Source organism: Passer domesticus, chromosome 4 (assembly GCF_036417665.1).
Source record: "Passer domesticus isolate bPasDom1 chromosome 4, bPasDom1.hap1, whole genome shotgun sequence".
Classification (NCBI taxonomy): domain Eukaryota; kingdom Metazoa; phylum Chordata; class Aves; order Passeriformes; family Passeridae; genus Passer; species Passer domesticus.
The window spans coordinates 47,081,710-47,105,729 of NC_087477.1; the positions used below are offsets into that span (position 1 = coordinate 47,081,710).

Consider the following 24,020-nt stretch of genomic DNA (forward strand, 5'->3'; position numbering starts at 1 on the left):
TGCCCGCGCGGGACCGGCAGTCCGAGCAGCCCCCGCCGGTCATCGCATCCCTTCTCAGAGACGCTTGCGGGAGCAAGTGCTGCAGGGAAGGGGTAACATCCCAACACACCTAGATAATCTTGAGAACCAAAATGCTGCACTTCAGAGTCATGGCACACGTGCTTTCCCCCAAGGGCTTTATTCCTAACGGGATTGCAGCACCCAACTGTAGTTTAAACTCAATCTGAGGCGGTCCCAACCTGTGGGAAGCTAACACGGACTATACGTGTCTAAGTGCTCAGTCAGCAGAGGGTAAAGCTGTCTTTTAGCTTGAGCAAAAGTGCTTGAATTTGATTGCTGCTATCTATGCAGCTGCCAAAAAAAGGATTAGGATGTAGGTGCCCAGCTGCAGGCAGGGATCTGGTGTGTGCCACAGTCCTGTGCCGTTTTCCCGTGCTTCCTCCCTGACCTTGTGGCATCAGAAGAGGAGGATGCAGAGTGACCTTCAGCTGAGTGGCAAGACCAGTGGGTTAAACCATGGAGGTCTGTATTTCCAGATTTTTTTTTCCAGATGTTACTTTTATGGCCAGGCTTGGACCTTGGTCTTGCTATCCTGTTCTGATTGCTTCCAGGGAGCAGTAGCTGAAGCTCCTCTGCTCATGGAGAGCAGATGAGAAAGCATTTGCTGAAACTGGCAGAAAACCTTGGGTTAGGACTGCATTTCATTGCAGGGGAAGGTGTATGTGAAGTACACTGTGGTATACATCAAAGCAGGTCTCTAGTCTGCCCAGGGGAAACTGAAGAGGAATAGCAGCAAAGGATTCAGAAATAGGGAGGCAGACCCACTCCAGGGAGCTGAGCTAGTTATGTCAAGGGCCTGGGCTCCTGGTCCCACCGTGTAGGAAGTGAAGGGGTCGAACATGGATGCATCCAGTGCTTGGGAGTGGTGCAGGCACTGGTGAGATCAGGCTGTTGACAGCCAGGGCTTCTTGTGTTCAGTGTCTTCAAAATGGAGAAAATTGAAGACAGTAGGAAAGATTCGTTTGGTGTTTTCAAACTTGGCAGCTGAGGGAATCAGTCAAGGAGTGTGCTTCTTACTAACTCTTCCAGCAAAGCATTCACTTGGTGGGAGGAGCTGTTTAAGTCATAGGTCCTTGTTGGCCACTGACTTGTGATTTGTGCTAGCTTGACCACACTAATTATGGGCTTGGTTTTCCTTCTTCCTCTCTTGAAGTACTGGTTTTGAACACAATTGAGTAGAATTTATTTATCAGTTAGTGATGGAGCAAGTCAGAGAGTTGAGTTCCAGTCTGACAAACTCCTTTAAGTCAGGTAACACTCTGCCACTGTCTGTCTATGTGTGATATGAGGCTGAATTTTTGTATTTTGTAAATTTTTGTATTTGGAAAAGTCACACATCTTTCCTTCTGCAGGGTCTATCCTTTCAAGCTCCTCAGGTTTCGGTGAACATAAGCCTGTGTTGCTGGAGCCAGCCACCACATTACTTGCTCCATGCCCTTTCCTGGGTGATCACTATCATCTCTCAGGTGAGCATGTGGACTTAGTGAGGCATTTTTCCATCCCACCTTCCAACAGTGCTTGCACCAGCTGCATGCAGAGGACTGGTCCACTGATTTGAGCAGGAACTATAAAAGGTCTTCTGGGTGTGTATCCTAGCTTTGGTTAAGCTATAAAAAGCTCCCTAGTTTACCTGGGATTAAATAATTGTGTAATATTTTTCTAGATACATGAAAATACATGAATGATAAAATTGGCAATGTTGTTTTTTAAATTTTTTTACAATACCTGCTGTAGATAAACCCTGACATTTCATACTTAGTGCTTCAGTGATCAGATTCTCTTCCTATGAAACTATAATATCATTTGATTAAAGGCAGCCTTTTACCTTAGAGCAAACAGAACTTTGGTATTGCTAATAGTTTTATCTGAACAGCATAATCAGGGAAGCCTTGTAAGCATACAGTTAAAAATCTAAGATAAGATTAAATTGTACAGTTTGTGTGGTTATAGTCCCTCCATCCCGTAGGCGGAGTGGCATACAGGAATGTCTGAGACAAGCTTGTGTGCCACACAATGAAAGGTAACCACAGAGAAGCTACATAAAAAGGAAGTTTTTAAATAGTACTCAGCAAACCAGCTGTATTAATATGCCAGTCAACATAAATACATGAGGGGATATTCCATTTAGAAATTAGCTTGCTGTATTTCTCATAAAGTAAAAAGGAAATTTTGATTATGAAAAATATCTTGTTTCAGTATGGTGATTTTACTCCTTTGTTTCTTTTTAAAAAATTCTAGCCCCAAGTATAATTGGATGATTTTGCATGAATACTGATGAGAAAATAACTTTATTTATTAGGATACATATCTTCAGCATGCTACTTTACCTCATTTAAATTGTTAATATTTCTGAAATACTAGCACTGTTTTAGTTTTAGTTATATCTATTACCCAAGATTGTTACTTTAGTCATTATAATTTGTAATCACATTATTCCCATCTGAAAGACTGAAATTCCAAGCTAGATCATCACTGCTTTCTTTGTTGAGTACCATCCCATTTTTTGGGAAAGATACGGACAACTGAAAGGCTTCAAGTGATCTTAGGATGGAGATGGAAAAATCATATGGTCCTGGGAACTCCTGGCCTGGACCAAACATGCCAGAATGGTGTGGGAGGAGGTGCCACAGGAGGGGATAGGTATTCCTGCCTTGAACAAGACATCTTGGGTGTTAGTTCAAAGCACTTGATTTATTAATTTATTTTAACCAGCATACATTCTTGCAAAAATGACACCCTTCTTTTGGTACCTAGCTTTGTATTAGTTCTTTCAGAAATAGCTTAGTCTGATGTGTCCCAGAGCACTGTGGCTTGTGTTTTGTTCTTGTTTCTCCTCACTACCTTTTGAAACAACTCAAAATAAATTTAGAAAATATTAGGCATGAAGCTCATGAACTTTTGGTGGTTTTTATTTATACCTCATAACAACATGCAATGCTAACTATTTCTCTTCTGCATTTCTGGATTTGTTATTTTTCTGTGGTCGTTCCTTTTTTAATTCTTTACAAGTTTTATCCTCTACAAGGACAGAAATGACCAATTACATTTTATTCCTCCTTATGCTTTATTTTTTAGGACATGGGGTTACAAAGGTAACTTGTTTTATACCTTTACTGTGACTCTCTCCTTTGCTCCTCCCAGAGGAAGAAAAATTCTCAGCTTGTTTGAAGATGACATTTTCTGCTGTGATGCACTTTTGTTACTCATTTCTGGGGAAATTCTTTCCTGAAATATGTCATACACAGTCTGTAAATGAAACAACCCGCTGATTATGTGGTCCCTATAACATTATCTTATGTAAAAGCACATACGATTCTTCTTGAAATTAACAGCTTATTGTGCTTGAATTTTCTTTTTGAGCTTCTTCTTTTGAGGCTTTTCAGTATCTTCTCTTGATGGAAAGGTCTCTCCTGGTAGTGCAGCAGGTGTGTGGACCATTTCTGCATGAGCTTGTAGCTGTGTTGAAAGCGTTGTTCTCAGGCTTGTCAGTGATGTGTGCTGCAGAAAGTCTGGCTGTGCTAAGGCAAGGGCAGATATGTCTGCATAAATTATTGGCAGCTGAGGAAAGGGTGAAATCCACACCTCTTCTGATCTGAAGGGAAAATTCCACAGTGATGTCACAGAAAACTGGATTCAGAGTGTTTGGCACCACAGTTAAAAAGCTACCAAGTTTTTAGGACATGGAGAAATAAAAGAAGGTCTGGTGAGAACCTCTCTATCACCATCCCTCCCCCCAGCACAAAACTTTCCATGTATAAGCTGAGGTTAACTGAGAACACTTCATACAGATAAGAGTTTTGGTTCCTTTCTTTTTCTGCATCCACTTCCCTGCCTCATGATTTCCTGTACTTTTCCTTCTGGCTGCTGAAAACTGGAAACAGTATTGCTTCAGAGAACACTGATGAGATGAAGCTCAAGGCTAGAAAGTCACTGAGCCAGACATAGAAGAATTTCAGTTCTCTGTCAAACCTGAGAGAGCTTTTGTCTTTAGACAGATATATTGGTTGACAAATGAATTAGTGGGGATGCTGGATGAGCTAAAGGCCCAAAAACTGTTACCTTAATAATCAGATGCATCAGGCTCTTTAATTATTTTCTTTTCTTACCAAATAATCTTATTTAATTCAACTTTGCATTGTACGAAACAAAGATCATTTCTCGAATCGCCTTAACTGACCTCGCCTGGCTCATGGCTTTCCAGCTGAATAAACAGTGATAGGGCAATAAACAACAAATCTTCACCACTAATTAGCTTTTGAAACATCAGTGTTTACCATTCACTCCGTGAACTGACTATCAGGCATTACACCACTGTGAAAACAGTCTACAACTGCATGTCATGAGTGTAAAATAATACAAGGCACAGGGTACAGTGCTGAATTGCAACTGAATGAAAAGATACTGGGCATGTTGCATGACCTTCAGCAGGATTCTATGTTTATGTCAGTGAGAAAGATGAGCCAAATTATTCATGAGGCTGAAAGAGGGAGAAAGGACATGTGATCTTGGAACAGTTAGAGTTATGTTATTCTTGGGGGGAAAGATCAAGATGATTATGTTAATATTACCATTTATGTTACACTCACCAGAGTCAGAGTTTCAGGAATGTGTCAAGCTCTGTGTATTTTATCTAACTGCAAAAATACAATAGGATTTTAGAGAAACAGTCAATACCGGTTTTTTTTCTTTTTTGTTTGTATTTCTTATGAAGCAAATGCTTTCAGAAACAAGGAGAATCAATAGGTGTGAATCATCAATAAGGTACCTATAAGATGAAACTTTTAAAGAATGTAATATGTTCAGGCATTAATATGTGAAAGCAAAAAAAAAGACAACAAAATATTAAGGATTTTATAAAATTAAAGCAAAACTCAAAACTCCTTTCACTGATGTAGCTATGTTCTTTATAAATGCTATACATTTACCAGAGGAAGTTGAGTATTTTATTACAGCAAATTATAGGAAATGTGTCTTTGAAGATACTGTTTATCATTAGGAATGAGAATTCTGCTTTTCAGCATGGTCTGCAGCTGAGTAGCACTGCACAGAGGCACTAGTGCAATAAATGCAGACTACATCCTGACAGAGAGGGTGTCTCAGGCTGGGCTTTTTTACTTTCAGAAACCACGTGTCATCAGCCCCTCCATTTTTTATTAGATATTCACAAAAGTAACTACTTTTTATGAATAGATAGAGTATTTCAGCTAATCTTATAATTCTACAGTAGAATAGTGAAATTAAATAAGTGAGTAATTTCAGTGAGTCAAGTCAAAACTGGCATACACCAAATGAGAAATAACAGTATTGGGTGTTTGATGTTTGAATATTTTCTGCCAAAGAAAACATATAAAGGGTAGGGTGGTATTTTTCACTGCAGCCATTTCATTTTGCCTGCAGTGTACAGAGGTTTGACATTAACAGTTGCCAAAAATGTTCTCAGATCAGTGTTGACACAAACAGAGTGACCACATTTATATCTATCTCATGTAAATTATCTGTCCTTCAAGGAGGATAAAACCATACAACCTTGGGACACTTACAAGGGAAATAATTCTGTAGAGCCATTGTGTTTGAAATTCAGTGGGGCACATCTTACAGCCCAGGCTGGAAAAGTAAATTCAGACAACTGTAGTTTTAAGAAAATGAAACCTCATCTATTTGCAGCCAGTCATCCTGAGCTGAGTTTTTTGGTTCCTGACAAGTAAAAAACCATTTCTGAGACCTCATGCACCCTGAGGCTTTTCTCCTGGCTGTTTTTGAGGGGAGTTCCACCCTGTGAAACCGTTCTCTACCCTGCTGAGGTCATGATTTCTCAAATTTACAAAAGCGGTACTGAATTCCCTTAATGGGGTGCTCATTTTTGCACAGTCCCTGAGAAAAGGCAAAAACTACACTGTCCAGCTGAATTGGTTTTTTGTCCTGAAAACAGCTTTTGCTGATCATTTTCACTAATATTTTCAAGGGCTTTTTGCTTTTCTCCTGACTGTATTCTATGGCTGGTAACTTCGTGGAGCGTAACTTAGCTCCTCAGTGGATTCTCACTTTAAATACTGTGGTTTGTGTCATGTCAGTCCTGTGGTATAAGTGGTTATCTCAATGAAACTCATTTTTCACAAAGTTCATTTTTAGTACTATGTTGAGATTTAAGCTTTCACTATGTTAAAATATAATTTCTGCATTTCCAGCATCACATTCTATCAGTTAATCCAATGTGTATTTGTGTCTTTTCAGATATTAGATCATTCTGGTAATTAAATTTACTTAACCAGTATTTGAGCTGTACCCCCAGAAGCACTTTCAACTTCAGACTTTCAGCATTGTCACAACGTAACCCTGCCATCTACTGGAATGTATTTAGTAATGTTTTTTGTGGTTAAAATTGGGGTGGTTATGTCTACAAATTTTACGTACAGAAAAGGCCACCTCTACTTTGAAACACACAGGCTGATTCCCTGTTGTTCAGTGGAAACATGCATCTGAAATGCATGGATTTACATGGAAAGGGATCAAATATGTAGTAAACAAGTGCTTTTCACTCTCAGACAGTCAACATTTTTGCCATCAAAAGTTATCAGATCTCTCATCCTCCCCTCCTACTGCTTTTTGGGTGGTGTCCCAGAACTAGGGAAGTTGGCTGGGTAGTTCCCTGGCCTCATGGTTCTCTGCATGATCAGAAAGCTTGGGAGTGGGCAGTCAGGGGGTGCACAGCTTATTTGATGGCTCAGAAATTTTGTATGTGAGTCTAAGTGGGCAGCTGTACCCTCAAGATCACCAGGTTTTCATCTGGAGGGATGAAAGAAACAAGCATTTGGAGAGACCAAGTGTAGTAGACCAGCTGTGCTAGAGGATATATGCATGTGTCAGTGTTGCCGCTCTGCTTGCAGGTTATGCTGTGGAATAGGCTCTGGGGCTGCTTGGTCCTATTTTGTCTTCTCTGTAAGTTACTGGTAGACTGCTGGCATCTGGAAATACTGGGTTGGGTAAAAGACAAAGGGTCTTCTTAGTTTGCAGAACTCCTACTTTTGTTGCCTTGTGCATTTGTGCAGCTGAGAGGTGCTCAGAAGTTCATGTGATTCTGGGAGCCTCTTGCCTCAAAGGCATCAGAACTGATGTCTCTAACAACCTCTAATTATCACTCCATGTCATGCTTTTTCTGTGCCCATTCTTCCTATACCCTTCCTTTACCCTCTTTGTGGATGAGTTTTGCTTTAGCTGTTCAACAAGACAGTATCTCGTCTGAAAGACAGGGAAAGAAAACCCAATGCAAAACAGTAAAGCAAAATTTGCTTCATAAAAGAGTTGAAGGAATTCAATAAGTCATCTTGCATTGGTTTGCAAGAACTGGAAGCTATGTCCCTGCCTTGATTCACAGCCAAAGCTGTCCATACAGGGGTCTGTACCCCTTAACAGAGTACAGACTTCACCAGCTCAGGTACAGGCATATGTGTTACATAACACATGTTAACACATGATCAGTCCCAGCAAATAAATCCAACAGCAACTTCAGCGGTGCTGAGCAGGACACAGTGCTTGGTCAGACTGATTCCCAGATATCTGGGGTTGTGTCAGTGGATGTGGCTCCCTGCAGAAGGAGCTAGGTTAGGTGTGCCAGCAATGCAGCTATGCCTAGTGACAGCTAGTGTGGCTACTGTGACAGCTCCCCCTTAGAAAATAGAAGTTTCTCCAGAATGATGTTTCAGTGGAAACGGCTGCAAATGAAGTATATAAAGTATCTGATTCAGTTTTCATTTTAAGACTAGATTAAAAAGCAAGATACAACAGGTGAGTAATTTTAAAGATTATCGTATAATAGCAATAGCAGAGATGCAGTCAAAGTCTCATTAATGCTTTCTTTCCTCCATGTACTAGTTTTCAAAAGAAATTATATTCCTTAGAAGACCTTTCTATTATGGAGGAAATTACGTAACTTTCTCTTTGATAGGAGAAAAGACCAAAATTGTTATCTAGTCTCCGTTAAAATTGTCATTTTACAGCTCACCTCCCCACAGAAAGACCTTGAATAGGATTCATATTTCTTCCAGATATCAAGAGAAAAAAAGTAATTGGTAACAGCACATTGTCTGGATGTTAATAATATTTCAGTTTTACCTTGTTGAAAAAATAATTTATTGCCACCATATATTAGAAGGGAGGAGATTTGGCACATTCATAGGCTTACTGTGATTATGTGTAATACTTGCATTTAAGCTCAAAACCATTTTCGGTTATTTAGTTTTATAGAGGATTTTCTCCTACACTATAATAGATGGCAAGGTTTTAGAGCCCCAGATACAGTATATCACTTACCTAGACTGAGATGGGATGAGATGCAGGGGTACTGCACCACAGATGGGACTGGTGGGGTCAGACTCTGGTCTTAGCAGAAGAATCTTTGCACTAGGCATAAACCGGGGTAGTTTTAAAGGGAGAGGGCACAGGAAATATCTTCTGTTCATGATCAGAAGACAAGAAAAAAGGATATTTTGTGTGACTGCCAATGAAATAAGTTCTAATTTTCTGCTCCAGCACTGAACTAGAGCTGCTTGTCCTTAGGCTAGGAGATGGGTGGGACGGAGTGGGACAAGTTACTGTGATGTTGCTGTCCCCTCCTGTGAACACCATGTTGCTTTCTCACAGTTAACCAAATGCGGTGGATTGGGTTATCTTTTTCCTCCAGCTACAATATAAATCTGCATATTAAATTGAAGTTTTTCTTGAACAAAAGAAGGACTATTTCAGTCATGGCTGAATCCTAAAGGGAACCAAAAATATTCTGGTTTAGCTTCTCCTGTCACATCATCATAGAGTATGTGGCAGTAATAGGAAAAGTCTCTTCCACCTACCCTGCATTTCATATCCTAAAAGAACAGCTCCTGTCTACTCTATACCTCCTTTTTTCTTCTGCTAGGTTTTAAGAGCTCATTAAAACTGCTTCTTCCCTTTTACAGGACTCAGATATTTATGAATTATAAAACTTCCCTTTTGTCTATAACACAGGTTGATTTTACTGCCTACTTTCCCAAGCCTGAATTAGTGAGACACTCCAGAAGAAATCTTAACAGATAGATTGCCTAGAAGGGAGGAAATGGTATAATCTACTAGAATAAATAAACTTGTGAGAAATTCTAAGACTCATAGACTGCCAAAAATATTAATTTTTGCAGAGTTAAATAGGATTATTCTTGTTTGCAGAAAGCTGTCTATGGTCTTTTCAGGATAGACAGACTTACTAAACATTTTTGAAAAACAGGAAGAGCAAAGTAGAGTGACTGTCTGCCCAGTCTTCCACCAGTAACCCTTCCTGCTCCAAAGTGGGAATGGCTGCTGTGGATACATTGAGCATGGTCAGGAAAGAGTGACCACAGTAACTCCAGCTGGCAGAACAAACAGGGTGTGTTTTATGCTTCTTATGTGCTCTGTGGAATTTTATTCTGTCTCTTACTTTCATTGGTGCCAAACACCCATTACCTTTAGCACTTGTGCTGAGTAGCAATGAGCTCTCCCTCCACTCTGAACAGGGGGATGGTGTCAGTTCTTGCTTACTAGAGAGACACCTTGGAGGGGACAAATGCCATGGCAGGGGCAGTTCATCCTGAGATGCTCTTTCCCCCATTCCTCATGCACTTAGAAGGCAGGAGTCACCTTAGGCAAACCCAGCTGGTGCGAGGTATGTCCAGCTAGCTCACAGGTCCATGTCAGGCAAATATATTCAAGATATCCATGTCAGGTATTTGGTGGGAGATGTAATTGTGCATTTCAAGGACATAGGTAATTCAAGGTAATTGAAACAGCAACAGGGGCACGTGGCTTTCTCTTCACTGCACTTGATAGGTGGGTAATTGGTTTTTCTTTGCATGATATATATATAGTTCATGTACTGATGACAAGTAGATGTTCAAAATATTTGCAGCTCTGGAGAAATAAAGTGCTTCCACTGTGGGTGTTTATCGTCTGATGAAAAATACATCATTTTGTTTGAGGAGTTTATTTCTGGAGTCTAGAAAACAGCTTAATCACTTTAGAAGGCTAATTTATGAAACTGCTAAAAATATCATAATCTATAGAGCAACTTAACATGTGTACAACATGGCTTATAAAAGAAAACAATATTTAAGAATAAAAAGTGAGAGAATTATTTGATAGACTACCTATTATTAAAAAAATTATAAAGAGGAAATGAAGATGTATTAGAAATCAAAAGTGTTCTTATTTTATTTGAAAAATATAAATTGGTGGTAAAATGAATTAGCTGTAAAAATCTATTGATTTTAAACTCCACTGAGATTTTAAAATATAGAAAGGAAATGGTTATCACTCAAATGCTATTCATTCTCATAACACAAACTGAGTTTATCTGAATGGGTCTCCTATTATTTGTTTGATTTGTAAATAGTTTATGAAGACATTTTTAAAATTACATTTTCTTTCGAAGCACCTTCTATGCTATGAAATAGATTTAACTTTGTCAACAATTCTTCATGGAATGTAAGGCTAAGGCATCAGACTTGCTTAGGTCCTGTGTGGAGTTATGTAGAAGTGCTGCTGGATGGCTTCAGGCTGCTTTCGGATTTTACATGGAGAATATAAATTCATCATTTTGAGTCTACTCTCAAAATTTCAGGATCTCATAATTTTATATAAAGGATATGAAGCCATTGGGTTTTTGGAGCCACGTTGTTCGGTGTGACAAACCTTGTGTCTGACAAAGAAGTGACACTGCTGAGCAGCCAGTGTATCTTCTAGGGCCTTTTGTTGATGGGCATAAACAAACTTATTACAAAGGGGAAAAAATCATTGTGCACTTTGGTCACACAAAGAGCCAATAATAGTCTTAATTACATGTCCAAGGGGCTGGATGCTCTCAACTCATGGGTTCTCAGGAGGGTATGGTGTATCCCTCACCAAATTGCCTGAAGTCTTTGCTCTGAGATGCAGCTTACACACCTGCAACAGGAGGGTTTGTATATTCATACAGGTTACAGGGATACTTTCAGGAGATCTTTGCTGGACGTTCTGTTGTTTGCATGTACTATGCAAAGTATTATTAAGAGTTATTGTGTAATTATTGATAGCTACTGAAGGTAAGATTGTTACTTTTTTTGGTGTTAGAGTAAAACTAGACACATAATTTCCATGCATCAATAAATGCAGGTTTCTAAAAGTGCCAGTTTACAAAAGAATTTTGTTTTGATCACTTAATAAAATTTCTCCCACAGTTTCTCATAGTCTCCTAAAATCCTGCTGTTGAAAATATAGGAAAAAAAACAGTTAAACAAGTGTCCTAAAAGACACTGAAAGAAACTGGTGGAAATACTGTGCTGGAGACAGCATTTTTGAATATAAGAGTGGTGTTACTCAGATTTTACTGGTTCATGGTGTCCTGTTAATATATTCATGCTTCTTCTAGAGTTCCACATATTTTAGTGTAGAAACTGTAAAACTAATGAAAGTTCACGCCCTAGTCTTGCTCATCTTGAAGGTGAAAAAAATTGCTACAAAGATTCACCCATCCTGGCATTTTTTACATTCTGGGGAGACAAGCATTTCTCTCTGTGGACATTTTCCCTGTCCATCACATTTAAGAGAATTTTATTATGTTACATTCCTGAGGGAAATAAAATGCAAATAATGGATCAGATCCAGACCATCATAGTAACAATGTGATTTCCCCTTCAAAGCTCTTGAAATTTTATTGTCTTCTGAAAGAAAATGTTACTTGACTCATAGCATATTCAGAACATCAGAAATTCACAATATAGGTAAAACTACTCAAAGAATAATTTTTTCTCCCAAGTGGACAGATTTTACTCACCCTTGTCTCTGTGGCTTCTTTCATGATCAGCTGGGGTGTTTTGAATGTTTCTTTGTTTGTAATCCTTGAAACCATTCCAACGGAAGGGCAGTTTTTCTCTGCCAAGCCTGGCAAAAGAAAAGATATAAAATCAATATTTTATTGATCCTGCAGGTCTCCAACACTGTCATACTGAAAGTAGCTTCAAGATGGGCAAGATCTCATCTGCAATACCATGGGTGTATTACTACACAATTTTTTTACCCTAATGTTTTATGACATGACTGAGCAATTATCTTTTTTCTGGACTCTGGGCTTGGTTTGCTTTTGTCAGTCCATGACATTACAAATCAGTGATGTACACAGTTTAGCATAACTTAATCAATGTTTGTTTTAAAGTAAATGTTTTAAAATAACTGAAAAAGAATATTTATCCTATATTACTACCAGATGTATACTGGTAGAAAATGTAGAGAAATGCAGCAATGCTATTTCATTTGAACTTCTATTAGTCATGCTAATTGGATCCTTTTCTCCACAGCGTGTCTGTGTGTGTATGCAGGGGAGTGTGTGTAGACCCTCTGGACAAGTACTCCAGCAGCTTGGTACATTGGCTCTTTCCATCATTGCATGGCATGATCTGTGCCTGCTGCTAAGTCATTATATTTGCAGCAAATCATAGTACTGCTTTGCCTTGTGTTTCACTGTGAAAGCTGTAACCCTCTTGAATCCCCCATCCTTCCAGACATCCAGACAGCCTATTTGCAGCTGGCACTTTTCAGTGGGGGCCTGCTAACTTCATTTGCTATTGTCTTCTTTTACAGAAGTGGTGGACTGTAGGCTCATTGACAGATCAATTTTTTCATTATCAGCATATGCAGCTGTTTGAATACTTACTATTCCCTCATTCTTGTCCATTTTCTGCTTATTGTCAAATAAGCTAAAGTGTTCAGTGGAAAGCCCAGCTTCCCAAGTCAATTTTGCGTGGCAATTATTGTTTAAATAAAACAGATAGCATCACAAAAACCTTCTTGGGAACATACATGTCTTGTATAATTACCTCTGAATAAAATTATGCTGTGAACATAAATCTGAACTGCAGAATTGTTTGATGCAGTTAGAAATTTTTCTAAATCGCTTTAATATTTATTGCAGTTCTTAAAAAGGAAAGTACAGCATTTTTAGCAACAAATACCTTGCATAACTTTTTTACTCCACAGTTAGTGACCACCTCTACAGTTTATCAGGTGAAAAAATATTTCCCTAAAGGAAATAAACCCATTTTAGTCTTTACTACTTATATGCAAGCTTGTAGTCTGCAAGCCAGCAGGCTATTGCCTTAGCTGTGCACTTGAGATACTGCTTATCACAAAGAACAACTCTGAGTGAAGCAGCTGTTGGCCTGGAGGCAGAAGGACAGGCACAAAACTTCTTCACTGCATGAGCTGCCAGGGTTCTGAGTTACTGATGACTTTCTCTGCCAAAATCTGTAATCTGGATTTGAAAAGAAAATAAAGGTCTAATTAGCTCATGTTTTATGCTTTATCTGAAAGCCATGACTTACCTACAGAGAGGTGAATGTAGCAGAGCACAGTCACTTCCCATCACCTGAGTGACCCCGAAGTTTGGTCCCTTCAGTTGCTGCTGTCTCTGTGAGGCTCCTGCTGTTTGCAGTGTTTTACCTCTTCACCAAGCTAAGAGACAGCAGGACAACCCTTGGCAGAGCTGAGAATGATTTGCCTTCAGATCCCTGTGACATTCCTGCTGCAGATGAGTCGCCAGCCTTGTGAGTACTGCAGACTGGTTTTACATGCCTGGGTTTATGTGCCTGGCTCCTGCCTGCAGACTTGTCTGAGAGCTTCTGGTAAAACTGCAGGTATCACTTACAATCTGTGACCACCTGGGTGACTGAAGGTCTCTGCTCTTTTTGCCTCTAAGCAGCCCACATTTTCCTGTGAGGAGTTTACTGAAGATGCACGGCAGAGTGTCCCTTTCAGGATGGGCTCCCAGCTGAAATCTCCCTGTCATGTTCAGAAAGGTGCGCAAATTTTCCTGGAGTTCATCTGTGTGTAGTCCTTCTGTAGTGTCCTTCTGTTCTTTTGGAGTGACCTTGTGGTCCAGGTGAAGAGCAGCTTCTCTGTCAGGCTGATTTCTGGTAGCCTGGTGAGGTGTTACTGTGAGTGTGACCCATAAGTTTGAATCCAGAAATGATCATGCTTATTTAAACCCTTTCAGTTTGGCTCCATGTGTGTCTAAATGTTCATATGCAAACTCTCATTTCCAAAGACAGGCAGAGGCTGCCTCACCTCTTTTCCTCATTTGATTATGTGGCTCACTGCTGCAGCTAACAGATTACATTTTCAGCTATTACCAATTGTTCTTAGATATAATTTAGTCTTGTTAGATGTAGGAAGAAAATAAAACAAAATAGGTCAATTTGTCATCAGATCGTAATAGTCTTGCCACATAAAACCTCTCTGATCATTACTTTTACGTTAATCAATAATGCCCTCTGAGGCTATAATGTAAGTGGAAACGTGGCCTCCAGAGTAATACGAGACAGTACATGTGCACAGCAGACATTGTCTCATGTCTAAAACATCACTGTATCCCTACTGCAAGAAAAATAAGTTAATTTTCATAGAAATTCCAATAAAATCTCTGATTCTTGTCAAGCTCTGAGCATCTTAACATGTTTGAAGTTCTCTTGGCACTGCTGCCTTAATAAAAGACTCAGTTTTCAGCAAGGTAGGCATATGAAAGTGCTCATGGCTGTATATTTGCTTCCAAATTAAGGCTATGTAGCCTTCTGGAAGTAAATAGTTATGCATGGAATTAGAGGTTGTTTGTCTAAATTTATAAAGTCATATAACAATTAACAGGGCCTGTTAAAGCTGAGAGTTGGTGTGAGCCAGTGCCATTGGGAAACAAGCTCTGAAATGGGAGATTGGATCACTAGATAACATGGTGAATAAAGTAGACATAAAGCAAAGACATAAAAGAAAAAAGGCAAAACTTGAGTTCATTGCAGGTTACTGGGGAAATTTTTCAGAGTTCAGGCAAAAAGCTGATCGTAAAGCAGTTTTTAGGTTATAAACAGCTTTGGCTGGGATGAAGGTGAGAAGCTACACTGTGTAAAACCATACCTACAAAATAATCCAAAATCCACCACAAACCTACTTCTAATTTCTATCACACCTGGAAGAATAATGGGGCAAAACCCTCTCTGGGGAAAAGAAGTGGGGTGCAAAGAAGTGGGGTGCAAAGACTGGAGCTCAAATTGGGGCTTGAATTCAGAGAGCTCCATGGCAAAGGAGAGTGTCTGTAAGGGAGACAGAGATGCTCTTCTGTCAGGTCAGTGGCAGACAAGGGTATCTCACTGTGGGAGGGGGAAGGTTAGATTGGGATATATGTTCAGTCAATGCTAAGGCCATGACTTGTTTCAGATTGACTTTAGAAATTATTCCACATTTGGTTTTTGAGCCACCTTTTGCTCTGGGGCTTAACTGCAAGGCTGGGGAAAATATCAGTCGGTGTTGGGGTACAAGCTGGAATTTGCCATTGCCAGTGCCAGTAAATGCTGCTGACAAGCTGGTGACACAGAGCTGGCCAGGCTGTGCTGGGGGTCAGTGCCAGTTGTGTTCCAGTGATGTTTGTTCATGTGGATCTGGATGATCTCACTAATTTAGAGGGAAAAGCTGGGCTTGTACTAGAAAGTGAGTTTGCTAAACTAAGTGTAGAAAAACTCAGACGCCAGCCTGTTTTAACTTGTGTGGACAGTCTGTGCAAAAATATATAAATAAAGGTTAGAAATTGTGGGTATTTTTCAGGAGGATGAAAAACTTCAGGTAAAATGCTCTTCAAATATAATTTTCTTCCTTGAATTTGCTTGGATCTTGGCAAACATAGCAGAAGCACAGATGCTGCAATGTGTACTGAGCACACTGACCTTTCAGCAACTTCCCTGTGTGTCAAACATTGTATCTTTCTGGGCCCTGGGGATTCGCAGGATGCTGGAAGCAAACCCAAGGAAAACTATAAAAAAATCAATGCTCTTGATTTCAAAGAACAGCAAAACACATGAGTCAGTCACAGAGACATAATCCCTTACTACCCTCCTTGTCATGCCCAGCCATGATTTCATTGGAAATCAATTTTAAGTGCTATCCTAAATGGGGCTTCTTCTGACTATGTTTTTCACAAGTCCTTTGATTTTTTTTCATGAAAGCTTTAAAAAAAGAACAAAGTTGGTGGCTGACTAGTGGTAGCTGATAAATTAATTGAATGCCTGGCTTTGAGGGGAAGTAAAAAAAAGGGTATAGCTAACTATGACCTGGTCACTGGAGAAACTTTCCAGCCTGGTTGCATCTGGTGGTGGAGCTGCACACCTCTGGGCAATAGCTGTTTCTCACAGTGTTATCTAAATAAAATAAGTAAAATAAAGGGCAGTGTAAAATTCCGTTGTACGTTACATGGGTTCTATAAGTGTAACTCATGGTAGACTTGGGTCTGTAAAGCACCACTCTTATTACATGGCAAAGGAAAGTCTCATGGCTTAATCAGTGAACGGGAAGTCAGAACGTCTAGGTTTTCATCTTTGTTGAAGGCTTCCTCAGGAATTTTGGACAATTCATTATGTTTGTGTCTCAATGTTCCAAACTACGGAATAAAATTATTTATGCTTTGGCATAAATATGTATATATTTAAGAGGATATTAGAATAAAATGTTTTTTGTAGATTGCTAATATGTTGCATCTATCTGGACTTGTGGGCTGTGGCATGGGATTGTTCACTTTCTTACCTATAAACAGATACTTTTCCCTACTTTTTCTCTGATGGTGTTCTTAGACATAAAGAAAAAACATCAAAACCAATATGTATAATCTGCAGCAGTTTATATTAAGTTGTGATTTTGCTTTGTTAGAATCTGTTACCTGGATTTCATCATGGTTTTGGGAAGTTGATAAGTCACTGCACTTGTGATGAGGGTGGGTTAATTTGTGATCTTTTAAATTATTGTATCCTATTTCATCATGTGCACATTGCACATAATGTGAAGTAGCTCTACCTTAATTTGCTTTATCATTAATCGTTACAAGTAAAAATTAAGGAAGAAGTTAAGAAGGAGTTTTCATGCACATGGAGTGTAAGACCGAGAGGTGATGTCAGTTTAATGTTTGCCTTCGCTAAATAATATAAAGCCAGCTTGGCAAGGACAAGCCCCAAAGAAATGACAAATCTAAGATTTGCTTTTTAAAAGTACCATCAGTAAGAGGCCATTCTGTGGTCACTCGTAGGCAAATTGAGAAAGAGCCTTGCTTGGTTCCCCAAGGACTTGTAAAGGAGAAGCACAGTCAAAATCAGCCACTGTACTTTGAAGCCCTACCAAGAGCGCACTACTCAGGAGCACCGTGTCAGGGACAGAAGGCAGATGTTCTCAGACCTGTGTTAGGAAGTACTGCTTCTCCACTGATCTCAACTGTGTAGTTAGAGGCTTGCTTTGTACAGCACATGGGATTCTAGCTTTTATATAATTTTTCAACAAGACTATTGAAGACTTGAGGCACTTTGTTCATTTGAATAGTACAGAAATCTTGAGCATATTCTGGAAGTTGATAGTACGAGAAAACATTTTTAAGTTGTGCTTGTCCAGCAGAGATGATTTTGGAAAAAGAATTAAACACAACTTCTTTACCATTAATGTTCATGAAGAGAAAAGAGAGCATCTTAGGCTTTTAATATTCTTTTTTAAATTGCCCAGATGGCTCAAAAATAGCCTGGATAGCTTTTCTGGGATAATGTTAGGAGTTGTGTGTTGGACTTTGTATCTTTGTGGGTGGTCAGTAGAAGCATTGAAGACTTCACTATGCTGAGCTAATTTTTGTGGGAACAGAGCTCCAGAGAAACTGAGTTTAAGGGGAGTGCTGGAGCACCTCTCTTGTGAAGGAAGGCTCAGAGTGTTTTTGATATTCAGCCTAGAGAAGAGAAGCCTCCAGGGAGACCTTTAAGTGGCCTTCCAGTACCTGAAGGGGGCCTGCAAGAGAGCTGGAGAGGGACATTTTACAAGGATATGGAGTGACAGGACATGGGGGAAAGGCTTCAAACTGAAAGAGAGTAGATTTAGAAATAAAATTAGGAAGAAATTCTTTACTGTGAGGGTGGTGAGGCACTGGGGACAGGTTGCCCAGAGAAGCTCTGTGAAGCTCCCCCATCCCTGGAATTGTTCAAAGCTGGGATGAATGGGGCTCTGAACAACTTGGTCTAGTGGAAGGTGTCCCTGCCACAGGAGGGGGGGTGGAACTAGAGGATTTTGAAGGTCCCTTCCAACCCAAAGCATTCAATGGTTTTATGATATATATAATTGAATACAGTTCACTCTTGCTTTAGTATAAGTGGGTTTTGTAAGCTCAGATTTGACCAGTGCTCAATGACAGTCTAGGTCTTTCACCTCTAACTACCAAAATATATTTAAAGCAAAGGATTCTTTCACTATGTTTTCCTATTTGCATGTTTTAACTGGGGCAGATGAAGATGTGTTGCTCATTTTGAAAGAAAAATTGTACATGACAAGAATCCTAAAAACCAGAAGCAAGTACTTACCTATTCCTACTGAGGAATACAATTTGGGTCACCCTCTGTCATAAGGAAATCAATGTTGTGCAAACAAAAAGTAAAATGTATTTATAAAATTGCTATTCTACATTTTCTTCGTTCCACCAAAGCGTACTGACAGACAGTGTGTGACCTGTGACTGTGCAACAAGAACAAGTGGAATTAAATTGTATTACTCCTGGAGCTGTTTTATTCCTTTCACCATACAGACACTAGGGAAACTAAGGAACGGTTATAAACTAGGTGAACTGGAGTGTTTTCAAACAATTTCACATGCAGAACCTGCATTTTTCTCTCAAAGTTATATTCTGATTATTTTCCGCTGTAGGAGGGACAGAAAATAAACTAGAGTCTGGTCAAAGTTACATTACAAAGTTGTCTTTGACACAAGGTGCCTTTCATTTACACAGACTTATTACTGTGAGTTTGCTGTGACTCAGCAAACTGTGGGGTTTGGCTGTCAGAATTAAATAGTCTCTCATGGCACAATGCCAGAGTTCAGTGTGCTTTCACTTAGTGTTATCAGAAACTGAAAGTCAATAAAATTTATAGAAGCAAAATTTTCCAGCGTGTCCATGACCTTGCTGGAGAAAGTTGTGCATTCAGCAGTGTCAGCTACTGTCTGTCAGTGTTCAGAGGTTGTCTTCACTGTGGTTTGTGTCTAGAATTGTCTACAAAAGGAGGAAAAAGATGAATTTTCATGATTTTAAATTCCAGTCCTATGATGTGGTACAATTTAAACTAGATTGTGCCTTACAGACTCACCAAGTGCTGAATTGAATTGTCTCTCTCCATCTTCCTTTATCAAAAACTGCAAGGCAATAGCTCTCCATAAGAACTTCAAAAAAGGATAATTTTCATTTCTGCAACACTTATAGGGTGCAGAAGTCTGACTTATTTTTCTGGACATCCTGTGTGTTTCTTTCTAGCTGGAATGAGTTTCATTATGTTATTATGAGCCCAGTCCTTAAGTTCATGAAGGCATTTGCTAAATTTTCTGAAAACATTCTGGAGAATTAAAATTGGAATGTAAATTTGTATTCATTGGTTTCACAACCCAGAGAGTGCATATCTTTTCACTTCAACAGTCTAATGAAATAGATCCCATATGGCCTCACTTCAGGCTTCATGACATTGGCTGTGTCTCACTGATGGGGTTTCTAAAGCTTCCCATTGCCTGGATGCTCTGTGGTCTCACTGTCCTGTTCTTTTTCTTTCTCAATAGGTTAATTCCTCTCTTGTTAACAGGACAACTGCTCCTTTGTTTTCAATAAACCTGATACATCACTCACAAATCAATTGGCAAAAAACATCCTATCTGTTTCTGCTGTAGAAATACTGCAGTGGATGCTAGAGTTCTGCTCCATGTTTTGGAACCTTTCCCATAAAGCATTTAATTATGTTTTCTCTTTCCATGATTACCTTCACTCTTATCTCGATCATTTTTCCTGGCTGCTTCACCTGTCTGTATAAACTAGATAACAAAGTGATGTAATCCTTGGGCTGGAAACAGATATGTGCTGATAAAGGACCACTGATTTTGCAAATATTGAATCTGGGTCCTAAATTGCATGCTGGTTAAAATCCCGTACTGTTAGATATTAATAGATGATACTTACCAGAGCTTAGCATCAAAAATCAGACCAAGACAAGAATAAAAAAAAAGTTGTCAGCTGCTTGTAAATTCACTTGAAAAGCCCCTGGGATAAGGTAGGTCAGTGCATAACTTCAGTGACTGATAAAGGCAATAAATACATGTGTGTAAAACCACCTTCCTGAAGTTATAGCTGTTTCAGCAATTGACTTATTACCACCTCAAACCAAAGCAATCCAGGCCTCGTTTGATACTATCTGGTGGAGAAAATAAAATCTTATTTTGCTGATAAGACTGAGTGGATAAATAGGGCCCTAGAATACAATATAAATCCAAACACATTCTCCTGAAAAACATGATCAGATGTGTCTGTTCACCCAGGGCAGTTCATATTCAGCAGCACTATGCCATGTTTATTGTTACTTTGACTTTTATGTACCTATGCTGGTTTTGGCAATAGAAAATTGAAATCTTATGTATTAATACAAACGTATCACCCACCTACATGCTTCAGGAAGACTCTTTTCATGTATGAAAAGGTTGGAATAATGGTACCCAAGCAAGAAACATCATTATAACTGCTGAATAATTTGAATGTTTCTTTCTCAGTTAGTGATCTTGTCTACAGTTTGAGAGGCAGGCCAGCAATTTTACAGGCTAAGCTCTATCTAAATATTATCACCTCGAGACTTGCTAAAATATTTCATCTTTCCACTTCTTCAATGGAGTGTTGAATCACACTCTAGTTTGAGACTACTCATTGCTTTCTATCCCATTTTTTCTTTTCATATGAACACACCAAGTTTCTACATATTCATGCTCTTCTAACACAGCCATGTGGACCATATTCTTAGTGTTAATAAGACTTAACATAAAAAGCTTTTCTCCTTTAAAATTTTCTTTTGCTAGCAAAATATTGTTTCCATGTTTTCTGCTTTTGACAGCACTGAAACCCCGCTGCTGTTTAATCTTATGCAAGAAATTGAAGCTGGAATAGGTGGAAAGGGAGGACACACTGATGGACATCTGAATGAAAGGGCCAAGATATTCTCTGAGATCTGCATTCATAGAATTGTGCTGATAATCAGTGTTGGATAAGCTAAAAGGTCTAATTTTATTTTTAATAAATCTCAGCTAAATAGAAATGTGAACTCTTTAGGCCTGCTGTAGAAAAGTATCCTTAGTTGCAAAGATGATGGGTTGAGTGTATGAGTTTAACAATATGACTGGACTATAGTTGTACCATGAGAAGGATGTTGCAGAGTGCTGGGAACCACAGCTGTCTGCACACTGTGGAGTTATTTCCTCATCACTGTTCTGGAGCAGTGCTTATCCAGGAGGAAAAATAGCAGATGTATCAGGCCCTCAGCTTCCACTAACAGAAATATTAGTGCTTAAGGCATGAAGGGAAAAATAAAGCTATAAATGAGTGAGGTGTATTAACACCAAACCTACAATTATCTGCTGTCATTAATGAAGAAAAAATAATTGCATGAATTTCTAAAAACCTCCACTAGGCTGCCACTAATACACATCTCTAGCAGGAGATACAGCATGACATGAAACAACAAGAATGTAATGAAAAGAACTTTAAAATATGAGCTTCTTCTCACAGAGCTTTCAATACCTAAAATAAAGTCCTCTGTACTGAAGTGAGTCACTGGCAACAGAAGGAAAAAAGAACAATAGTAATACAATTCATCTGACTCAATTTTAAACCTCAGCTATAGAAAAGATTAATTGTATCAACCAATGTGAATCATTCAGATGAAGATATGTACATTGTGGCCTTCATAAATTGACATTTTTGGACATGAATTCCTAGAGCCACATCTAGTAAATAAGCCAGTTTAAAAAGCTTTATAAATATTAATAACCCTTCATAATTACTGGTATGAGGGGTACTATATTGATGGGTTTTCCCCATTTCCTGCCCTACGCTTCAAATAAAATTGAAATGAAAACACAGGACCAGTTCTTGCAGTAGCTCCGTGTGGAGATGTTTTTAGGAAGTGCTTATGAAGGGATGTACAAATGACAGGCACTGTAATTCAGCGACAACTCTGATGCTCTGCCATAGTAAGACTTTTAAGGCAAATGCCACTTCAAAGTCGGTCTGCTTAAGCATGTGAGAGCCACTGTGGCAGGTTAGAAAGCATGCAGAATGCAGCTGCCTTGTTTAGCACAGGGTCACAGTCACTGAATGCCACAGTCTCTGCATTCAGGCTTGTGCAGCACAGGAGGCTGGGGCAGTATGGGAGCCTGGGGAGGAAGGTTGTCCTCCCAGGCCTCTGTCCCCTTGCTGGGGATAGATGGGGTCTTGAGTGCAGCCAGAGTGACCCAGAGCAATGAAGCCTCCTGGTCCAGATGCACCTCTCTTTCTCCACCACCTTCAGAGTAACTGGAGAGATAACTCTCCTGGCATGGAAGTGATATCAGGGCTACTTGTTTAGATTCTTAAAGACAGGATGTATACTCTTATCTTTGCTCTCTTCTCCCCACCAAATACTAGGAAATTCGGAAAAGAATTTTTACCTCTTCAAATCACAAAAGACGAAATGGATAATATTCCTCTTTGCAGCCATAAAAAAGATCATGACACATGAATTTGCATTCTTTGTCATGTTCTACTATGTAGTTTTATTATGGAAGTACCTGGAAATGTCAATAGCATCATTGTATATCAAAGTCCTTTACAAAGGATGTTAGCTATCATTATTACCATGGGGATACAGAGACTAAAGGGACTCATTTGGAGTTACTCAGAAAGGAGTAGGAAATTCAAGTAAAACCCTTTTACAATCCTCTGCCCATGTGGTGACACCATCAGGATTTTTTTCTCTTTGTTACATAACCAACATGTTGTTCCAATGCAGCTGATCAGTACATCTGTATTCAGTTGCAGTTACAATGGGGAAATGAGATATTGTATATGGACTCTGCATGATAATGTAGCCACTGCCTTGAGCTGAGCACAAGACTGGGGAAAAGATGTGACCTTAAGAAAAGCTTGAACTTAGCAGTAAACTGAGCCAGTGCCTATGCATGAATTGCAGATTGCTCTATAGCTTGGCTCTAGATTTTAATTCTCACTGTCACTCACTTCCTACACAATAATATGTCTTAGCTGAGCAGTCCTTGCTAAATCAGAGACAAGCTAAAACATCTGTATTGCTGTATTAGTTAAGATAAATTTTCTTTTGTCCAGTGTAATATTTCTGTCAATGGCCAAAGCAAGAGCATAAAAAACGGGGAACTATTTAGTAATCCTTTCCCATTCAGGCAATCATTGGGCTAGGGAATCCTGATATGGACCTCACAGATCCACACACTTTTGTGTTCAAAAGTCTTTTATGGTCCTGTTCCAAATCATTGTGTTTAATCCCTTTTTCAGATCCATTTATATATTTACTCTGCATGAAATCCTGTGTAACGTTAAGGTACAAGAGCAAGGTTTTGTTGTGAGTTTCAGTTTTTGGCAGGAGCAAAACATTTGTGTAGCTCATTTATCACAGCATATTGTATTTTCTGTGGTCTGTGAAGCTGCTACTGGAAGCAAGCTGTGACAGCTATTGAATGCCTAGTTTGGAGGCAAAGATGTTAGCAAAGCTATTAGAAGAATTCTGTTACAGCCTGGGGAACAAACAGAGTAAGCCAAATTTTTTATGAGATTCTTCAAAGTGCCAGTAGTTACATAGTGATATATGGTTGTTTCAGACTGGTGTTTATTATCCTTAATACACAATTTGGTACAAATTTTAGAGAAGTAAAATATTTTTATCCCTTGACAAAGAAGGCCATTTCATGATCAGAAAGTGTGGTTAGAACTGTGAATGAGTATTAGAACCGTCTCTAACAGAGCAAGTCTCAACAATCTGTGTCTGGCTCTGGGGAAGATTTCTACTTGTCTTTAGTCATTGGACTTTTTTTACATGCTTTGTCCTACTTTCCTTTCCTCCTCT

The 24,020-nt window shown here is 39.2% G+C and overlaps 1 protein-coding gene across 1 annotated transcript in view; it reads left to right on the forward strand.

The window, feature by feature from the left end:
• Positions 1-24,020, forward strand: part of LOC135299148 (uncharacterized) — a 475,254-nt gene that overhangs the window by 78,570 nt on the left and 372,664 nt on the right. The window lies entirely within an intron of this gene.